The sequence below is a fragment of the Anolis carolinensis genome, chromosome 5 (genome assembly GCF_035594765.1).
Source record: "Anolis carolinensis isolate JA03-04 chromosome 5, rAnoCar3.1.pri, whole genome shotgun sequence".
NCBI classification, from domain to species: domain Eukaryota; kingdom Metazoa; phylum Chordata; class Lepidosauria; order Squamata; family Dactyloidae; genus Anolis; species Anolis carolinensis.
In genome coordinates this window covers 172,006,296-172,027,833 of record NC_085845.1, presented here as the reverse complement: position 1 = coordinate 172,027,833, position 21,538 = coordinate 172,006,296, and the positions used below count along the sequence as shown (strand labels likewise).

Below are 21,538 nucleotides of genomic sequence, written 5' to 3'. Positions count from 1 at the left end.
AGGATAGCCATCTGTTCTGTATTCCTGTCTTAAGGATATGTACACACCATACAATATTGCTCTTTTCATTCCTGCACCTGTCACATTTATTTTTAATCTCACATTCATTTTACCCTCAGTGGCCAGTAAATTAATAACTGCCTATATTGCCAGCTTTTGTCATCTTGCAGGAAAATATCAATTAATTTCCATCATCCCACCTGTCCAGCTATCTTCTTCCATGTTTCTACTTAGTTCTCAACTTACTTCAGTTGCTGCAAACTGAGTCCAAAGGTCCCTCATGGGGGAAAAGTGGGATAGACATTTTAAAATATATAAATTATAAAATAAATGAAGTACAAAAGTCATATGCACCCAATAAGCATGGGGTGGCAGAGATGAGGGGACAGAATTTTGCCCTTCCCAGTTGTTTAAGGCAAAAGCAAAGTGCTGCAGCCTCTCCTAGCTTGTGTGTTCTTTCTCATTCATTACTTTTGCTAACCTAACTGTATTTTGATGTCGATTGCCCTTCTTGCTCCAATTTCCATATTTTCAATGTTGGAGGGTGTAATATGACTTGGCCACGGTGGTCCAGGCTCTTGTTACATCTTGTTTGGACTATTGCAACGCACTCTATGTGGAGTTGCCTTTGAAGACTCTTCGGAAGCTGGAACTAGTCCAACGTTCTGCAGCCAGGTTACTAACTGGAACACCATTCAGGGAGCATACAACTCCTCTGTTGAAGCAGCTCCACTGGCTGCTTGTTAGCTTCCAGGCACAATTTAAAGTGCTGGCTTTGGCCTTAAACGGCTCTGGTCCAACTTACCTCTCAGAACGTATCTCCCCTATGAGCCATCCCACAGATTAAGATCTTCGAGTGAAGCCCTGCTCTCGGCCCCGCCGCCGTCACAGGTACGGTTGGCGGACATGAGAGACAGGGCTTTTTCGGTGGTGGCTCCGCGGCTGTGGAACTCCTTGCCAAAGGAGATTAGGGAAGCCCCCTCACTCATGTCTTTTAGAAAGCTGCTGAAGACCTGGCTGTGGAACCAAGCTTTTGCCCCATCCTAAGATATGAGTTGATATGACCTGACGGATTCTGTGAATTAATATTAAGTCGAACACAGACTGTTTCTGACTTTGGCTTGAAACTGCCCCTGTTGTAATGGTCACATGGTTTTAATTGTTTTAATTTGATTTGGATACCAGCTTTTAATTGTGTTTTGTGTTTGGTTTTACTACATGTTGTATTATATGTGGCATTTAATTCTGCTATTGTGTAAGACCACTCTGGGTCCCCCTGGGGGAGAAGAGTGGTATATTAAATAAATAAATAATAGGCCATGGATTTGAGACACTAAAGTGGTTTCTCTTGTGGAAACACAAGGAGGATGAGGATCATCAGCAGCATCTTGGAATCAGAGCTATGGAGAACCATATTAGGAGATGGATGGGTTTGCCCAGCACTTGTTTACCAAGGAAGTTCAGCTGATCTGATTTCACTTCCTCCCGGCAGAAGGTGCTACATGGGACAAAAGCGATGACAGAAGCAGACATTAATAAATGCTGAATCACTGCAGCCTGAGCTGGCCATTGTGTGTGTTGGATGAGTGGATGGGGGGGAATTCTAGTATTCTAAAAACAATGAATCAACATCCATCTGCATGATAGGAAAAGCATGGTGGAGATTTTAAATCAGGCTATAAAGAGACCTCTTTGAAAATCGGTAACCTGGCCGACTGGCTAGCCAGCCAGCCCTTGGGAGAAGGGTATTTCCTTTCTATTGCATATTATCCCTCATGTCAGTCATCTGGAAAAATGTACAGAGACGTCTGGGAATGTGAGTTCTCTCCTTCTGGGCATATCTCTTCTTTCCTTCCTTCCTTTTGGACAGTTGCTTCATCCTCACTCCCTGGGGAGATTCTAAGGTGAAGTAAAGGTTGTTTTAAGCTTTTCAGAATCAGAAAGGTGTGCCTTCAATGTTGCTGCTGTCCTCCATCTCCCTCCAAGAGAAAATGAATCTCTGTTCTCCCTTTACTGTAGCCTTCTTATAAAGCAAGGAGATCTTTAAGCTGAACACAACATCCTTGGTCTTGGGATGTTGACATTAGTGCTGATGCCAAGGTCCAAGATGTTCTTTGAAGCAGGAGTTGGGTGTCCAAATAGGGATGTAGCTGCCTGTGAGAAAAATGAGTCCATCTCCATCCAAGGCAGTGTATTCCAACTCTCAGGGTCTCATCACAAAGGCCAGGCAAAGTGTCCCGCTTCACATGGCATCTCAATGAAACAAGAGGGCGGCAGGGTGAATTCATCATCCTGTGTGCAGCTTCCTCTCGGTGACACGGGAGAAGTGTCTTCCTTCTGTGGAAGACTCATTCTGGCTCCATTGGAGCCAGCACAACACGGGAAGCCTCCTATGTAGTGGGTGATGCCTCTGGTGACACTTTCACCCCAGTTTGGGGCAGGGCCTCCCCCGGAAGTTACATGACGTCATGTGATGGACAGCTTGGGGCTCCGTCCAGACGATGGGGTGAAAGTATCCTAGGATGCTAAATTCCCCCATCTGATTAGGTCCTTACTGTCAGGAAGATCTTCCCAGATGGTGTCTCTTTTCTTGCCATTTGAATCCATTGGTCCGTGTTCTAGTCTTCTGAGCAGCTGAAGAAAAGCTTGTTCCATCTTCAACATGACAAACGCTATGTGCCTCAACATTAAGTCCAGGGTGTATTGAAGGGCCAGCTGTATTGTAATTCTGGCCAATGGGACCTTCCTGTAATAATTTGACCCCACTCACCAAAGGATAACGTTTTCCCTGGGCAGAGTTCCTTTGGCATGATCTCAGGTTTATTCTCTGACCCTCTCTTTGGTTGCCTGGACCCTAACATCTTTAATTGTTTCATGACAAAATGGGACTTTGGTGAACCACAGAGTGTAAGAATGAAGAAAGCATGAAATGAAGCTGACACATCTCCAAAAGACCCTGTTCTCCAAGAATTCAGTCCATATCGAGAGACCCTCATGGCAACAGATACACCTGGGGAAGGCATCCATCAGCACCCTATACATACTTCTGATGTAGGGAGAGACAACTTACAGGAACTGAGCCAAGTGCATTTATGTCACAACTTGTTCAAGCTAAAAGAGCCCCAGCAACACTCTGTTCTTAGTGCAGCCCTTTCTTTTAAGGATTGGTAATATCCAGTCTGGTTTACTGACCTGGTGTCTATCCTTGGGTGTCGTTCTTACTCCTTAGTCTTCTTTAGACAAAATGTATGCTTTGGACAAGTTTTGTGTATATGTACACACATCCTTTTACTCAGCATTATGTTCCTTTTCAGCTCTAATTCTGGAAATGTAGATTCTGCTATATATAAATCTAGGCATAATGTGTGTTGTCATGTAAATATCATAACTTCAAGTAAACCTGAAAAATGTACTCCTATATAAACTAGAAACTCGGGGTGGTTTGAGCATTGGAGTATAACTGTAGAGACCAGGGTTCAAACCCCCACTTGGCCATGAAGTCAATTGGATGAGAAAATCAGACTCTCTCAGCCTCAGAGGAAGGAAATGATAAAGCTCTTCTGAATAAATTTGGCAAGAAATCCTTGTGATAGGGTTGCCATAGGTTGCGAATAACTTGAAGGCACACAATGACTCTATGAACTATTACAGAAACTGAATGGCCATCTGTCAGGATGTCATTGCTTGTGTGTTTCTGTATAGCAGCAGGTTGGACTGGATGGCCCTGATGTTCTCTTCCAACTCTGATCTTTGAAAACTCAATGGAAACTACAACTCTCTTTCAAAAGTCTCAGTAAGAGATCTGTCACCCTATTATGATTCCAGGATTAGATTACAGTAATACCACACTACAGCTATCTGATAAGCAATTACTGGTACATTCATTTTTCTCTGTTTATAATTTTAATATTGATACATTATATAGGGATGATCACAGCATGTACCATTTACTCGTTATTATCCTGACACTATTTTAAAAAAATCTCTCTGTGTGCGTGTGTTTGGTTATTGCTGGGCATGGGACATGAGAAAAGCTTCCCACAGGATGGTAAAATATCAAAAACACCCAAGCGTCCCCTGGGCAAAGTCCTTGCAGATGGCCAATTCTCTCACACCAGAAGCGACTTGCAGTTTCTCAAGTCGCTCCTGACCTGACACAGAAAAAAAAATTGCTGGGCCTTTTTTAATGTAATTAAAATATAATCTTAGGAACACATTAGTAATGCATTGCCCCAAGCTCAGTGCTAATGTTAACATGTAATAAAATCTTCAAAGAAATTACTAATGCTAACATGGTTGACACGTTATATAATGTTTCCAAGTGATGCCCGAAGGGGTTTTTTTTTTAGGCTCGAGGGAAGACATGAGACTTAGAATAAACTCAATAGTGTTTTGTAGTCATGAACCACCAGGTCTGCAGTTCAGATGTATTTAAATATTTATAATGTACATAAGTTTTCCCAAGTTACTGAATCTAACAGAAATATTTTACCCTAAGTGTTGTGTGCATGCCCAAGAAAAGTACTGTAGGTCAGCACATGAACTATACATTATTACTACCTGGCCCATACCCTGACTTTTATCATTACCATTGGTGGTAATGATAAAATAGCTTTTGAATAACAAAGAAAGTAGGGTCCAAGATTTTACACCAAGAGATGCATTGAAAGTTCCAGCAGATGATTCATCATTCTGTGTTCGGCTGTAGCAGGGATGAGCAAAATGTAATCTATGAGCTCCATTTAGCACCCTGAACCATTTACTATCCTTTCTCCCTCTAAGGGTAAATGCTCCCACGAGATATCTTTCTTTTTTTTAAAGGAAATTATTTCATGTTGTAAAATAAAACCACCCAGTAAATTCCCCCTCTCACTTGAGAAAGTTTAGGGTCATTCTTTTTTTTCCTTTTTTTTTTTGGGGGGGGGGGTCTTATTTTTTTCTTCAGGTTGTTTGGCAAGGGGGTGCAATCTTCCACAAAAAAATCTTCTGGAGGCTAAGAAGCCCAACACTTTCTCAATGTCCTATTCAAAACAATTGAATTGCTATGGAAGGGGGCTATAGTAGCTAAAAGTAATGCCCAGGATGATTTTGATAATTGCATGAGGTTTTGGTTTTCTAAATAGCAAAAAAAGAATATGGATGGTAATGCTTATGCTGCCATTCAGTCACTAGCAGGGTACTGCTATGGTATTGGTGCTAAGTAGCAAGGCACATTTTGGTGGCTCTTCTCCATTTCACCCTCCTTTTCTTTTTTGTACCTACTTTATGATTGTGATGCCTTTTGTCTTCACAGGCCCTATTTACACTGCTATATAAAATTTGAACCGGATTATATGGCAGTGTAGACTAATATAATCCACTTCAAAGCAGATAATCTGGATTATCTGATTTGATAATATGGATTATATGGCAGCGTAGATCCAGCCATAGATGTTTGGTTGCATTCTCATGGTCTTTTAGGCCAGGTGATTGAATAGCTAGCAGGGGAATTCTGAGACTAGTAGTTCCCAAAATTAGCTTTTCCAAATTTTGGAAGCACTTTCTTCTCTCTGACCCTTTTATTCACTTCTTCCCCCTCGATGGATTGTCACCCTGGAAGCCAATTCTCCACAAAAGTCAAAATTGACATGGAAATACAATACTGCCTGAGCTCTGCGAGTGAAGCATTTTTCCAAATGAAAAAGTGCTTCAGGATTGGGACATCCATAGGGATACCAAGGTACTTGTTCATAAAGCTATTGTCCTCCCAACCCTCTTATATGCCTGCGAAACGTGGACTGTCTGTAGACGTCACACTCAACTCCTGGAATGATTCCATCAGCATTGTCTCATAAAAATCCTGCAAATCTCTTGGGAAGACAGGCGGACAAATGTCAGCATCTGGAAAAAGCAAATACCACATCCTTGAAGCAATGCTCCTACATCATCAACTCTGCTGGAGTGGCCACGTTATTCGAACGCCCAATCACTGTCTCCCAAAGCAGTTACTATACTCCCAACTCAAGAACGGAAAATGGAATATTCCACAGTCACCTAAGTATTCACCACCAAGACACTACACTTGGAAGGCCATCATACTCGGACAATAAGGGATCGCCTAAGTAAGTATTCACTTCTTGCTTGCCATTAAGGTTTAGGAAAGGAGGAAGTACTTTGGTGATTGGCCTCCAGCGCACCATTTACTGTAACTCTTGGAAATCTTGGAAAGGTCCACTGCTGCTGTCACTAACACATCCTTCCCTCCTGCTTTCTTTCTCCCCTTTTCATTGGGGCCTATGGGGAATGGGTGTGAAGAATTTCTGGCCGAGCTTCAGAGGAGAAGCCTGTTCAGGCAACAGTAGTAGTGAACACACGTCAGGGCTGCTCTGAATTCCACTTCTAAGAGGCAGAAATGGGACAAACGCCAAATTATGGGAGGGACTGGGATGGGGACTCGTCGGCTGAAGAGGGAGCAAACAGCCATGCACCTGGTTCCTAGTATGTATGCAGAGATCAACCTCTCAGTGGATGAGGTTAAACGGTCAAATCTGGTAAAGAGTGGGAAGGGAAGTATCAAATAATCAGTGATGTTCATGAGCACGGAGGCAGAGGTGGGAAGGACAAGGGATTGAAAGAAAGTGAGAAACAGACGGTCTCCAGAGTGTAGTAACTGGCTGCCCAGACAGCATGCTGGGAGACAGGTGTGAAATGAAAACATCAGGGGACCACAATATGAAGCTGTTCAAGATAAATGTATCACTGGTGTCCAAGCCACAAAACATGTCACCTGGTAAATGTTAGAAACTTAGAGCACCAGACAGGAAAGGAATTTGACAGTTGCTTTTTGCACGAGGTGTGAATCTTCACCAAAGGCAACAACAATCATAGCTTGTCTCTGAATTCAGAAATAGGATGTTAATGTTCCTTATTGTAATGATAGTACTTGTTGTAACAGTGTTATAACATGTTAACTCTGGGTGTAATGAGGTGCGGTGAGAAATTTTGAATACAAGTTGAGCATCCTCTATCTGGAATTCCAGTATCCGAAATTGTTCACAGGGGTGGCTGAGACAGTGGCACATTTGTTTCTGATTATTCAATATACACAAACTTTGTTTTATGCACACTCTTAAGATATAGAAAACCGTCTTCAGGTGTATATAAAACAGAAATGAATTTTATGTTTAGACTTGGGTCCCATCTCCAAGATATATAATTATGAGCAAATACAAGAATTTGAAAACCTCCATAAATCTGGTTTCAAGCATTTCAGATAAAGGATACTTAACCTGTGATTACATAATGACGATCATAATCATTAGATTTTGGGGCATTTTAGAGGCTCTCTATATAAAATACTGCATTAGTGATACATGGCTTATAAATAATGTTTTTTGCCATTCATGTACAGTGTGAAACTAATTAATAATTAAGTCTTTTAAAGTAATGAATCGAATCATTTGAGTCCAATCAATTGACACTACAGTTAAAGTAGTACAAATCAAATATGATACAAGTTAAAATACAACAATAAAATCCATAACTGTAAAATAGATCTCAGCATAGTAACACTAAAGTTTAAGTTTACTCTACAAGTAATTAAAGAAACATTTGCAACAATGTAGTAATGTGTTAGCTTGCACAATTATCAGTCCAAGCTTTATTCTATCTGTAAAACTCCTTTGCTCAGGTATATAAATATGTAATTACATGCAAAGTTTCATCTATCTGCTTTGACTACTGGTGGCAGCAATCCAGGAAAACGGTATTTCCCAGACTGTTACTGATTCTGTTTAATTGGTGATGTAAGGGATTATGTTCAGGACTTGATTGAAGAGATGTGCAACACTGCTCGAGTCTCTTCGATCAAGTCCCAAAAAGTCCTGAGTTTTGTCTGTGTTTTACTATACACCTGAGATTAGTTGGAGTTTGCTGGAACAAGGTGGGGGGGGGGGGGGAGAGAATAATAAAAGACATTAAAGCTCTTGGGAACCTCTCATCAGTTTTCAGAATAATAATAATAATAATAATAATAATAATAATAATAATAATAATGCTTTATTTATTCTGAGGGGGACTCACAATTATACAGAGTTCACCATTTTGCCATGCAATAATTGGTTTATGCTTATCCAAGACTTTCTTCATTTCAGCAACATCCTTTGCATGGGTGAACGCCAAGTTGTTGTTGCAATTAATAAATATATGATAAAATATAAATAAAAGAATAATAAAATAATTGGTGAAATACAGCGGGTAGCAGTGTCTACTGTAGGTGATTTACTTGGTTGCTGTCAGTTCACTGAAAGTGCAGAGAGATAATTCAGCACTGCTCTATGATAGCAGAAGCCCTGAATGTGAAGAAAATTAACAAAGGAGGGGTGCACAGAGTGCTTTTCTTTTGAATGCACTGTTAGAAATTGATTTAAATAAGGGGGGCAAAAGGGAAGGGACCACCCATCAATACATTGGTGTAAATCAGTGGTTCTCAACCTGTGGGTCCCCAGGTGGTTTGGCCTACAACTCCCAGAAATCCCAGCCAGTTTACCAGCTGTTAGGATTTATGGGAGTTGAAGGCCAAAATATCTGGGGACCCACAGGTTGAGAACCACTAGTGTACATCATAGATAGGAAAAAATATGGCCCTTCAAGATGTTGATGGACATCATCTTCCATCTTCCATCTTCCATTAATGCAGTGTTTCTCAACCTGTGGGTCCCCAGATGTTTTGGCCTTCAGCTTCCAGCAATCCTAACAGCTGGTAAACTGGCTGAGATTTCTGGGAGTTGTAGGCCAGAACAATTGGAGACCCACAGGTTGAGAACCACTGCATTATCCCTAACCAGTGTAATCAAAGATGAGGAACAATGGGAATTGAACGTTACCACCGCTGCACAGAAAAGCACTAATTTTTTCATCATTTGTATCAGTTGTTAATAACTATGCTTTCAGTTGATCACAGAAAAATAGCAACAAAGGTCTGAATTATGGATGGATCCTCTCTGATTTGGGTTTTTTAAAACAAGGACATGAAACTTTTTCATCATAATAACTATCACTCCAAAACAAAGAAGGGCAAGGCAGACATGTTTATTATCTAGCAGTTTGATGTAGTCATTTGAATGTTGGACTACGGTTCTGGAGAGCAGAGTGAGAACCTCCTTTCAGCCTTGGAGAACGACCTACTGGGCATGTCATATGCTCTCAGTCGCAGGGAAGGGCAACGGCAGCCCCCCTTTAAACATATCGTGCCAAGAAACTCTGGTGATGGATTTGCCTTAGGGTCACCATAAGTTGGAAACAACTTGAAGGCGTACAGCAACAAGGTAATATGAAAATAAATTAAATCACTTTGACTATCCTTGTTTCAAAGGAGACATGAAATAACATGAAATGTAGAAATGTTCTAGTTGGGTAGGCTGGAACTCAATGCATATAAAATGTCACTTTTTTGATGATGTAGAAAAATTGAGCACATGTCCAAAAAGAAGAAAGACAGCTATTGGAAAGCAGAGAACCTTTAGTAAAGGTATTCCCCTGAGATTAAGTCTACTCACGTCCGACTCGGGGAGTTGGTTCTTATCTCAATTTCTAAGCTGAAAAGCCGGTGTTGTCCGTAGACACCTCCAAGGTCATGTGGCCAGCATGACTGCATGGAATACCATTACCTTCCTGCCAGAGCAGTACCTATTGATCTACTCATATTTGCATGTTTTCGAGCTGCTAGGTTGGCAGAAGCTGGAGCTAACAGTGGGTGCTCACTTTTATTCCGCAAAGATGAAGACAATATTCAATTACTGGTTTTCTGATATAGAAGGGTGTTAGAAGTGGAAAGACAGAAATAAAGTGATATTTAAAGGGGTTCTCAAATATGTTAAAATCTACAGGCAATGAGCAGAAGGCTTGTAGACTAGCTTTTTTCATGTCAGGAGCGACTTGAAAAACTGCAAGTTGCTTCTGGTGTGTGACAATTGGCTGTCTGCAAGGACGTTGCCCAGGGGATGCCTGGATATCGATGTTTTAACCATCCTTTGGGAGACTTCTCTCATGGAGCTGGAGCTGATAGAGGGAGCTCATCCGCGGGTTGGATTCAAACTGGCAACTTTAAGGTCAGCAACCCAACCTTCAAGTCATCAGTCCTGCCAGCACAAGGGTTTAACCCACTGTGCCATTGGGGGCTCCTGTAGACTAGTTTAGTAGCTGTTTGTTTCTAATGTGTACAAGTTGTATGTTGTAGATAAAGATTTTGGCTACTTTTATATATAATGTATAATTTTTTTAAAAAAAAAAGAACTTGGAAATGTTACATTTTGGACTACAATTCAAAAAAGCTAACTTATTTTAAAAACCTGAAGTTCAAAGGTAAAGAGTGTCTAATTTGTCACTCGCCTCTCTTTCAGAGAAAGTGGGGACTCTGTCCACCCCTTTTGTTAAACATATAAACAAGAACAAAAAAGGAGGCTTTACACATTTGAAGGGCCTCGCGGGCCAGCTTCATGAAGACCTATAAATGAGCCCTCCTTCCTTTTTCTTTTTATAAACACGGTTCAGAGATTTGTGAAAAAGAGTTCTCCACATATACAAGAGCATGGTAATAATGGCCTGAATGTCAGACACAAGATACATAGAATGCCTTGCTTCTGCCATTGGCAGTGGTGCTTGTTAGTCTGGCTGGATCTTAAACAAAAGAAGAATGGCACTATTCTGGAAAGGAACCTTGATGTCATTCAAAACACAAGAGGAGCCGTGTTGGAGGCCCAAGTCAACTGAGTCCAGTCTCATCCACACAATGAGTAACCAGATAAGGAAGACATATGCAAGTGATCAATCTGTTCATGTTTCCTACCAACTGGTATTTGGAAAAACACTGCCTCCAATATTGGTGGTAATATATCACTATTAGAATGAGTAGTTGGTTATGCAATCACCTCCCCACTTATAGCAGTGTTGATGGGGCCTGAGTCCTCCAATGTAATTCTGTTTTCACTTGTATAAAAATCCTATGTCTCTAACACCGGCAAATGTAGGGGGATTTTTCAAATCGGGTCAGAAGCAAATTAAAGTCACTTCTGGTGTGAGAGAATCGGCCATCTACAGAGACATTGCCCAGGGGACGTCCGGATGTGTTATCATCTTGCTGAGAGGCTTCTCTCATGTCCCCACTTGGGAAGCTAGGGCTGACAAATGGGAACTCACCCCATCTTGCAGATTCGAACCGCCAATCTTCAGGTCAGCAGTTCAGCCGACACAATTGCACGACTGCAGCCCATGTAGAAGGATGACTGTAGTCTTATTCATGAATGTGTCTTTCAAAGCTATTCTACTTGATTGCCTTGACCACATCTTGTGCGAGTGAATTCCAGTTGAACTATGTGTTATGGACGTTTCCTTTTGTATGTCCTGACTTCCCCTCCTTTCACCTTAATTGAATGATCTCAGGTTTCACCAATAAGAGAAAATGAGGAAAAACTTGTCTTTTATGACCATTTCTCCGCACCATACACACATTAATAGTCATTACCATGCTCCCTGAAGGAGTGTGGAATGAAACTCAGCACCTGGCCATGGAAAATCAACCCTGGATATCAGAACATGCACATTATGGTTGCTAAGCAATCCCCAAAAGCACTTCTAGAACAGCTATATTTGAATTCAGAATAAAAGCGCAGCAGCACATAGGGTGGAAAAGAAAATATGAAAATGCTCAAAATGAACTCAAGCTTGAACAAGAGTTAACAATAATAAAAAGGAGTTTTGCTTAGGTTCAAAGAAAGAGAAGGAAAAAGGAAACGGCAAGGCCACTGCAACGTGAAGATGGTGAAATACCAAAGGGGACAGAAATGTGGGTTTCAATGGCGTCTTATGATGGCCTTTTCCCAGAAGGAAAACAGTGCTCTAACTTGTTGAAAATGGAGTAAATTGTGCAGTACTTTGATATTTTGATGTTTATTCCTTTTGTGTTTTATTCTGTGCATTGTAACGGCCTTTGGCTTGGAGAAGAAGAGACTCACGATAGCTATCTTTAAATATCTAGGGATGTCATGTAGAAGAAGGAGCAAGCTTCTTTTCTGTTTTAAAACTAGAGCACAAACCGGTGCATTCAAATTACAAGAGGTCCCACCTGAATATTAGAGATAACTTCTTTACTGCAGTTAAAGTGGACTAATACTTATAGTTTTGCAGTATGAAATGTACCTTTGACATCTCTTTCCTACCCTGTATGATCTGTGTTTACCATGAACTGTATGGTGGATGGTATTAGGCAGAAAGGTGTCTGGGCTGTTGGAAGAATAGGGACACTTATCCTTCTGTCATCTGTAGATTCGTAAAGAGCAGACAATATTTCATAATAGAAATACGAATTTAAAGACATAGCTGTGGTATGTTGGATTAATATGCAAAAGTACCATCTTAAAGCATCTCTGAAACGAAGAGAAAGAAGTTGGTAGCATAAGCCATCACAGGGGCCTTCTACACAGCCCTATATCCCAGAATATCAAGGCAGAAAATCCCACATTATCTGAGTGTAGACTCAGATAACCCAGTTCAAAGCAGATATTGTAGGATTGTCTGCCTTGATATTCTGGGATATAGGGCTGTGTGGAAGAGCCACAGACTAAGGGCCCTTCCACACAGCCATATAACTCTTAATATCAAGACCAAAAATCCCACAATATCTGCTTTGAACTGGGATATCTGAGTTCACACTGCCATATATTCCAGGTCAAAGCAGATCATCTGGGATTTTATTCAACTGTGTGGAAGGGGCCTAAGTCTGCATCTGATAAAGGTGACATAAGTCTCTGAAAGCTTATACCAACTCATTCCTTTCAGTCTCATAGGTGCTACAAGATCCCTTTGCAAAATTATGAATGTTAGACTCAACAGATTTGTGCTCAGATTCCTATGTAGACATAACAGAGTACAGCTAGAGTCTCTCCATCTCTCACAGCTGTTGTAAACATAATGCATAAGAACTGTGCAGAAATTTCCTTTTGTTAAAGGGCAGATCTCTTTAAAGGAACTGTTTTCTGCTGGGGCAAAACTCTCTAATGTGAGGTCTACCTGCAGCTTGGAGAAAGACTTCATGTTGTTCTCACAGCCTTTCCATGTGACACGCTATGGATGCGCTGGACTACGGACTACATTTTCCTGGTGGTGATGATAGTTATGGTCCACCATATTAGGACTAAAAGTACTCATAAATGTTTATCACTTATGGGTTATATAGAATATTATGTGGACTTAGAGAGATTATAAAACCAGTTCAGAGCAATTCTAAACTAATGCAAGAAGTTCTGGTTGATGCCTTTATAGTCATCTTCCAAAAGAGAGGTGGCAGTTGGTCAGTCATCCAGATGCTATTGGACTGCAAATCCCATTAGCCCTAATGTGAAGAACCCATGGGGAGTAAAGCAGGGTGCAGCTCAGCAACATCACAAAGACCACACAATTATCTGCTGTTCTCCTATTTGAAAGGAAACAGAACTGAGGATGCATTCACACTGCAGAATTAATGCAGTTTGACACCACTTTAACTGCTATGGCTCAATGCTATGGAACCATAGGGTCTGTGGTTTGGTGAGGCATCTGCAATATTTGGCAAAGAAGACTAAAAACCTTGTAAAACTGCAACTCCCAACTAACGTAGGATCAACCTGCATTAATTCTACAGTGCAGATGCACCCTGAGTCAGGGAAAAAGAAGGAGAGAGATCCAGCTGCTGATTCTTCAAGTAATGTAGCCTTCTCAGATGAAGAAGTCGGCCTCCCTGCCTTCAAATTCACAAAACAGCCAGCAACCCTTAGCAGAAAAGCAAAGTACCGTATATACTCGAGTATAAGCCGACCCGAATATAAGCCGAAGCACCTAATTTTACCACAAAAAACATTGACTCCAGTATAAGCCAAGGGTGGTAAATTTCAGCAATAAAAATAGATACCAATAAAATTACATTAATTGAGGCATCAGTAGCTTAAATGTTTTTGAATATTTACATAAAGCTCAAATTTAAGATAAGACTGTCCAACTCTGATCAAATCATTATTCTCATCTTCTTCAATGTAAATGTGCTTATGTATCCTTTTAATAATAATAGAGTAAAATAATACATGTAATAATAATAATAAATATAGGAAAATAATACAAGCAATAATAAATAGAGTAAAATAATAAATGCAATAATAATAAGATCAGAGTGAACTATTAAATGTATTATTAATAATAATAAAAATAGAGTAAAATAAATGTAATAGTAGCAACAATAACAGAGAAAAATAATAAATGTAATAATACCAATAATAATAGAGAAAAATAATAAATGTACCATATATTCTCGAGTATAAGCTGACCCAAATATAAGCCAACCAGGACGCTCACCCGAGTATAAGCCGAGGGGAGCTTTTCAGTCTTAAAAAAGGGCTGAAAAACTAGGCTTATACTCGAGTATATACAGTATGTTTCTCTTCCATCTCTGCAGCAGTAGGGCAACTAATGGTTGGCTTGGATTAGGCTGGTCTTCCCCTTACCATGTTGCTCTTCCTGAAAGTCTGGGTGCAATATAGTAGTTGAAAAATACTTCCCATATTTTCTTAATGCATCCACCCCAAAAGTCCCAGCCCTGGCATAGCTCTTGCAGGTCATATCATCACAGCATTTTGGGGGAAGTTAAGAGAGCCAGAGAGAGAAAGAGAGTCACTATATTTAGTTGACCCTGGAATTTGCCAGTGACGGCAACGAAACTCATGACTCTCTTACATTGAAGGAACAAGAGCAACTTCCCCAAAAAGATCACAGGAACACGCATGAAGGAATAGCTATTTCTAGGAATCAAAGATGTTTGAAACTAAATAGGCGAATTGGAACAAAATGCACGCCCATCTCCCTCAGTGACTTCTTTTAGCACCAGGGTTTGTACCCTGGTGCCTTCCAGATGTTTTGACCACACATTTCCATCAGCCCCAATCAGCATGGGCTGTATTTGGAAACAACTTGAAGGCAAACAACAACAGCAGCAACAACAACAATGTTGAAAATTGACACTGGTTATTGCTTCCCATCACCATCTTATTTAAACTATTTATCTGTTTAAATAGGATGGTGATGGGAAGCAATGGCCAGTGTCAATTTTCAACATTGTTGTTGTTGTTTTCTTGATCTGCCCTTGCCACAAGGAGCCTTCTCATAGGACAGGGGAGTAGTTGAGATATGATGTGATCAGTTTAGGTCAGGCATGGGCAAACTTTGGCCCTCCAGGTGTTTTGGACTTCAACACCCACAATTCCTAACAGCCTACCAGCTCTTAGGAATTGTGGGAGTTGAAGTCCAAAACACATGGACGGCCGAAGTTTTCCCATGCCCGGTTTAGGTATCCATGCACATAAATTCAGTTAGGGGATGATAACTGAGAAACATCTTAATGCATATAAGTAATTTGACAATGGAGGCAATTATTTGGCGTAGGCAAGGGCTCTTCCTCATTGGAGATCTTAAAGCCAAATCTTGAAGACCTCTGTTGGAGATTGTCTAGCTCTATATATATATATATTTTGCACTGAACAGGGCATTAAACTTGGTTGCCTACAAGGCTTCCTCCAGTTCTGTGAGTCACAGGTCTACCCAACAGTTGACTCTGGCAGGGCAGGAACAATTGCTAACACAGCCCAGAGCTAACACAGCTAACATATGCCAGGCATATTCTCTTCTTGCCTGCTTTAGGGCCCTTCCACACAGCCATATAACCCAGAATATCAAGGCAGATAATCCACAGTATCTGCTTAGAAGTGAAATATTTGAGTCCACATTGCCAGATAATCCAATTCAAAGTGGATTTTATACAACTGTGTGGAAGGTGCCTCAGATTCAGAATATACCAAATCAAGAAATAAATACACATTTCAAACAGTTGAGAAGTTTTCCACTATCTGAGAAAACCTCCAGAGAGAATGTTTTTTTTAAAAAAAGGACAGTCAGAAGAAAGAGAAATTGCTGGTGGTGACAGCTGAGAAACTGAAAAAGACAGATGTTTCATGCAAAAAACCTCGTTTTTCAATTACTCTTCCCACCCATATTTTTCTCAGTTCTTTTTTTCCCAGAGCATGAGTACTTTCTGTGTTCATTTGATGTCGTGGAAGCAGCTGTGCTCAGAATACTGAACTTGGTTTAATTCTGGTTTTATCTGCTCTATCAAAATCTGTCTCCATTTGTAGCTCCCTTTTTTGAAGACTAAGAGAACTTAATTAAACTCCATACATTTGCAACTACAGTAGAGTCTCACTTATCCAACATAAATGGGCTAACAGAACGTTGGATAAGTGAATATGTTGGATAATAAGGAGAGATTAAGGAGAAGCCTATTAAACATCAAATTAGGCTATGATTTTACAAATTAAGCACCAAAATATCATGTTATACAACAAATTTGGCAGAAAAAGTAGTTCAATATGCAGTAATGCTACATAGTAATTGCTGTATTTATGAATTTAGCACCAAAATATCATGATGTATTGAAAACATTGACTACAAAAATGCGTTGGATAATCCAGAACGTTGGATAAGTGAATGTTGGATAAGTGAGATTCTACTGTATTATCAGAATAAACTGCCTTCCAGTCCTCAAGTTATGAATGAATTTGTATGTAAATTGGAACAGGTACATTTTGTAAGTGTAATTCCATACACACACACACACATACATATATATCATATATTGTATATATATATGTGTATATGTATATGTAAGCTTTGGATAGAATTTCCATTCCTAGGGGTAGATTTTTCTCACTTCCTGTTGTCTCGTCCCATTCTTAACCATGAGTCAGATATTTGTAACTCGGGGTGCCTGTACCTTAATATGGCAAGGTTCTGTGCAAAGCAAGTGATACATTATACATTTTGGTTGGGGTCCTGTTAAGCCAATCAAATGGAGACAGTCCATTCAATCCACTGGCAAATGCTGAGGCCCCATCTAGATGGTCATATAATGCAGTTTCAAACTGCATTATATGGTCAGCGTAGACTCATGTAATGCAGTTCAGTGCAGTTAAACTCCACCATTCAAGTACACTGACTGTATAATGCAGTTTCAAATAATGTAGATGGGGCCTGGACCTCCCCACAGATATATAAACCTCCCTTGCTTAGTTTTCCAATATACCTCACAACCTCTGAGGATGCCTGCTATAGATGTGGGCAAAACATCAGGAGAAAATGCTTCTGGAACATGGCCATAAAGCCCTGAAAATTCACAACAACCCAGTGATTCCGGCCATGAAAGCCTTTGACAACACAATGTAGAGCCTGAGTCAACATGTAGATCAACCCAGTGGATTGAATTGTTCCATTTGAGTCAGGACTTGAGTCAGGATTTTGGACATGTTTTCTTGCAGTAACACAGTAGTCTCAGATGTGTAAAAAGTGTTAAAATTAGTATTATACATTAGGTCCTCTACCTTCACCAGGATTAGGGCTGCAGAATCCTTGCAAAGATGGGAAAAAAACCTTACTTTTTAATATGTGAGAACAGTTCTCTGAGAATGTCTAGATCCCTCAGGATGATTCTGTGGTCAACGTCCCTCTGCCACCAGCTTCACAATTCATGAAAATGTCACATTTCTGTTATTTGTTACATTTACAGATTTTCCTCAAAGGAATTCAATGTGATCCTCTACATGTTTTAATGCCCACAACACCCCTGCGCGGTAGGGTTATGATGAAGGTTTATGAGTGGTCCAAGGTCACCAGTCACCCTATTCCTCTTCTTCTCCTGTTCCTTCCAAATGTCGTTTTGGAATTGCAACTCACCAGTCACCCTGTTCCTCTTTTTCTCCATTAGAGAGGGGGGAAAAATTTTTGAGGAGGAGTTGCTTTTCCTCCACCCAGGATTTAGAAAGAAACTGGAGATATGATGGGTGGGTATTTTTAAAGGGGAAATTGCAAAGGACTGAGAAAAGAAAGGAAGCAAGTGAGAAAGGAGAAGAATGGAGCCATGCGACAGACACGAGGTTAATGCTGCATCTACTGTAAAATTAATGCAGTTTGACACAACAGACTGAGATAGCTCAATGCCATGGAGCTGTAGTTTTACAGTATCTTTAGCTTTCTCTGCCAAAGAGTGCTGGTGCTTCACCAAACCACAACTCCCATGATTTTATAGCATTGAGTCATGCCAGTTAAAGTGATGTAAAACTGCATTACATCTTCAGTACAAATGCCCCCCCCCCAAACTAAGGAGAGCTGTATTACATTTCCAGGCTTGAAATGATGTGCATAAATCCAGGCTTTAACAAAACCATTCAAGACCTCTGTGGTAGAAGAGAAGCAGGTTTGTAACTCCATCTTGTCAGTTCACTAATTCAGAGGAAGGTAATGTCTCCTTGCTCTAGTTTCACATCAGCTCCGTTGAGGCCTCTAGCTGCTGCTGTCATAAACCAATAAATAACAATTAAAGTGACGGAGAGTTAGCAGTTTGAAACTTGCCTGAGTCAAACCAAGCTACCACTTAAGAAAAACAAACCCGACAGCATGAAATATATACTTTCAGGCTAGATCTTTAGCATTAAAACAGCAAGGAAAGGAGGGGGAAATGGGTGTAATAATGATAAAAAAACAATAATAATGTGTCTTTCAGGTTAGGGGGAGGGAGCCAAAGCACCAAAGAACAGCTACGCGCAGCTTCGTCCCCTTTAGGCACATTAATAAGCTGCTTTTCCATGTTGAGCATAGTTGGAGCACCCCACCTGTCGCTCTGATCAAAGCCAGAGGCCTGCGGGTCAGATGGGCGGCTTGTGGAGCTAATTGTAGGAACACCGAGCTCCAAACACAGCTTCACCACTTCCTTGTGCCCTCAGGCAGCACTGAGCACCCTCAAATGTCTTTATCCCAGGGGACAAGAGATAGGGAACAAGGAGGCCTTGAACGTGTTTTCCTTAACAAGCAAGGTCCTATCTTTGGGAAGAGTGAGGCAATTGCTCCAAAGCAGCAGTGGATCTTCCCTCGTAGAAAAGTTACTTTTTGGGTTGGTCTATTTCCCTCTGAATCTCTTAGACGGCATAGCATATGGGGAAGAACTTTTTTCAAGCTTTTCCTATTTATTTATTTATTTATTTATTTATTTATTTATTTATTTATTTACAGTATATTCTTTGTCTGTCAGGAGCAACTTGAGAAACTGCAAATTGCTTCTGGTGTGAGAGAATTGGCCATCTGCAAGTACGTTGCCCAGGTGACACCCGGATGTTTTTGATATTTTACCATCCTTGTGGGAGGTTTCTCTCATGTCCCCGCATGGAGCTGGAGCTGACAGAGAGAGCTCATCTGCGCTCTCCCCGGATTGGATTCGAAACAGCAACCTTCAGGTCAGCAACCCAATCTTCAAGTTAGCAGTCTGCTGGCACAAGAGTTTAACCCATTACACCACCATGGGCTCCTAGTTTTGCCTATGATCCCAAGAATTGGTGATTTCTGTGGCCACAATTAGCAAGACGTTCAAAAACCTTCTAAACTGTGCTGATTTGTTAAAAACAGTTTCGATTACTGCATATACATACTCATGTAAAAGTATATTTAAAATGTGCCCATTTTCCCAGACCTCCCTGTATAGTCCAACATCTCCTTTATGGACAAGATAAATATTGTATTTCATTCTATGTATCATGTTGTTATGCTTAATCATTGTTATGACACTGCCTTGACATTCTTAGATCTAAGCAGTTTATAAATATCTGCAGACTGTTAATCATTCATGGGACAAATTCCTGTTCATTACTTTTAAAACTCTCATTCTGAAAACTCAACTGATTCCAAAGCATGCAATAGTGGCCAAGGCATACTTAAGTTCATCTACAACAACAACAAAAGGCTAAGCCTTAGATCCATCCATAAGCCTCATTCTCCGTTCATTCAAGTAGCACAAATAGTTTTGATAAGCACCTCAAACATCTCACTGCTTTGGTATTAGGGGGAAAGGCCATTAAGCACACATTCATCTGGAAATCTATTTTGAGACTAATTCCCAAAACCCCTCAATGAGCCTAAGCAAAAGCTATCCAATCTCATAGAAAATAATGGATTCTAGGAAATTTCACATATTACTTTCCCCATGACAGATGCCTGTGTTGGACAAAGCAAAGCATCCCCAATACCAATACTACTTTTACCTGTCTCCATCCAGCCACCCGACAGCAGCATTAGATAGAGCATGATTGTTATCCATAAATTTTGCAGGCTGAGGTAATAGCGAGCCCCTATTACATCCCAGAACAGACCATTGTGACATAAGTTGACACAGTAGTCTGTTCAGTCTCTCTTTCTGAATAAATATCTTTGCAGGCTACCTTGCTCCTTCCAGAGACTTAAGATCTGCTTGCTTTTGACAAGGGTGCACATACCAGCGGGCCATACAAACAAAAGAACCAAAGGCATATTTAAGCAATTTGCCCTCTGTCCCCTTTCCTAAGTCTCTGATCTCAGGCCACGTTTATCCACATAGAAACCACTTATCCTTGCAACCAAACCTCCTCCACTGCAAAGGCCCAGCTGGTGACCTCACTGAATTGTTGGCCTGTTGCTGTGGAGACTGTATAGTCTAAACATAGAGACAGGTTTTTCTGTAGAAAAGTCAGGGACTGCAAAAAGAGACCACCAGCATCACCTGCTGGTCTCTCTGATCATCAGCTGCAAACCCTTCGCCATAGGCAAAAAGTCCTTCCCAACCTGAGGCTGGTTCCAATTGTTTTAGACTGCAGCAGTCATCATCCATAACCAATAGCCTTCCGATACATGGGAAAGGTGCCAGAGTGAGGAAAGATGGATGGGCCAATGAACATTTCATGGCAAGCAAGGGATGGTTATCCCTGAGTCAATACAGGCACCCCCTTCAAATGCCTCGCTGAAGCAAGTGCCTCAGGAAGACTCCAACTGAAAAGTGTCCTGCAAACTCTGGTTACATATTCCCCAAACTGGTTTACTTCTCTTCCCACAAATCTCTCAAGAGCCCTTTCACTTAATTATGGCACTATGTTTCTATTTTAACTACTAAGGTTGCATAAGGCATCACTAATTTGGGAAACTAAGCAATGTCACCCCTAGTTAGCCCTTGAATGGGACATCGCCAAGGAGAACTAGGTGCAGTGGCTTGAGCACCATGGGTCTGTGACTTTAGAGCCCAAGGTATCCATTGGCTGACTTCGGGCAGCTCACACAATCTCAACCCCAGTATATCCTGTGATAAGGTCACCATCAATCAGAAATATCTTGAAAGCATACAAGAACAACAGCAGCAAGACTATATTTCCAGGCAAAGAATGAGCAAAGCCACCTCTTTGTATTTCTTGTCTTAAAAAGTCCTATGTAATGTATGAGTTGCCAAGCATCATCAGGGACCTTGAAGGCACATACATTCACAAATGGCAAACCCCAGGATTACACGGGATGAAATTACAGGTTAGTGGAATCATAATCCTAGAACTGTGCAAGCTTCAGTAGACACCAAAAAGCTCTGCTTTTGATAGCAAGGCTGCATCTTTCACGGATTGGTAAAACAGACAACTGAACTTTTGAA

The 21,538-nt window shown here is 40.8% G+C and overlaps 1 long non-coding RNA gene across 1 annotated transcript in view; it reads left to right on the top strand.

Moving 5' to 3' along the window:
- The window catches only part of LOC134299621 (uncharacterized), a 24,566-nt gene extending 4,941 nt beyond the window's left edge, over positions 1–19,625 (top strand). The window contains exon 2 of the long non-coding RNA XR_010006847.1: positions 19,133–19,625. This is a non-coding gene — a long non-coding RNA (uncharacterized LOC134299621). The remainder of the gene's footprint in view (positions 1–19,132) is intronic.
- The last annotated feature ends 1,913 nt before the right edge of the window (positions 19,626–21,538 follow it).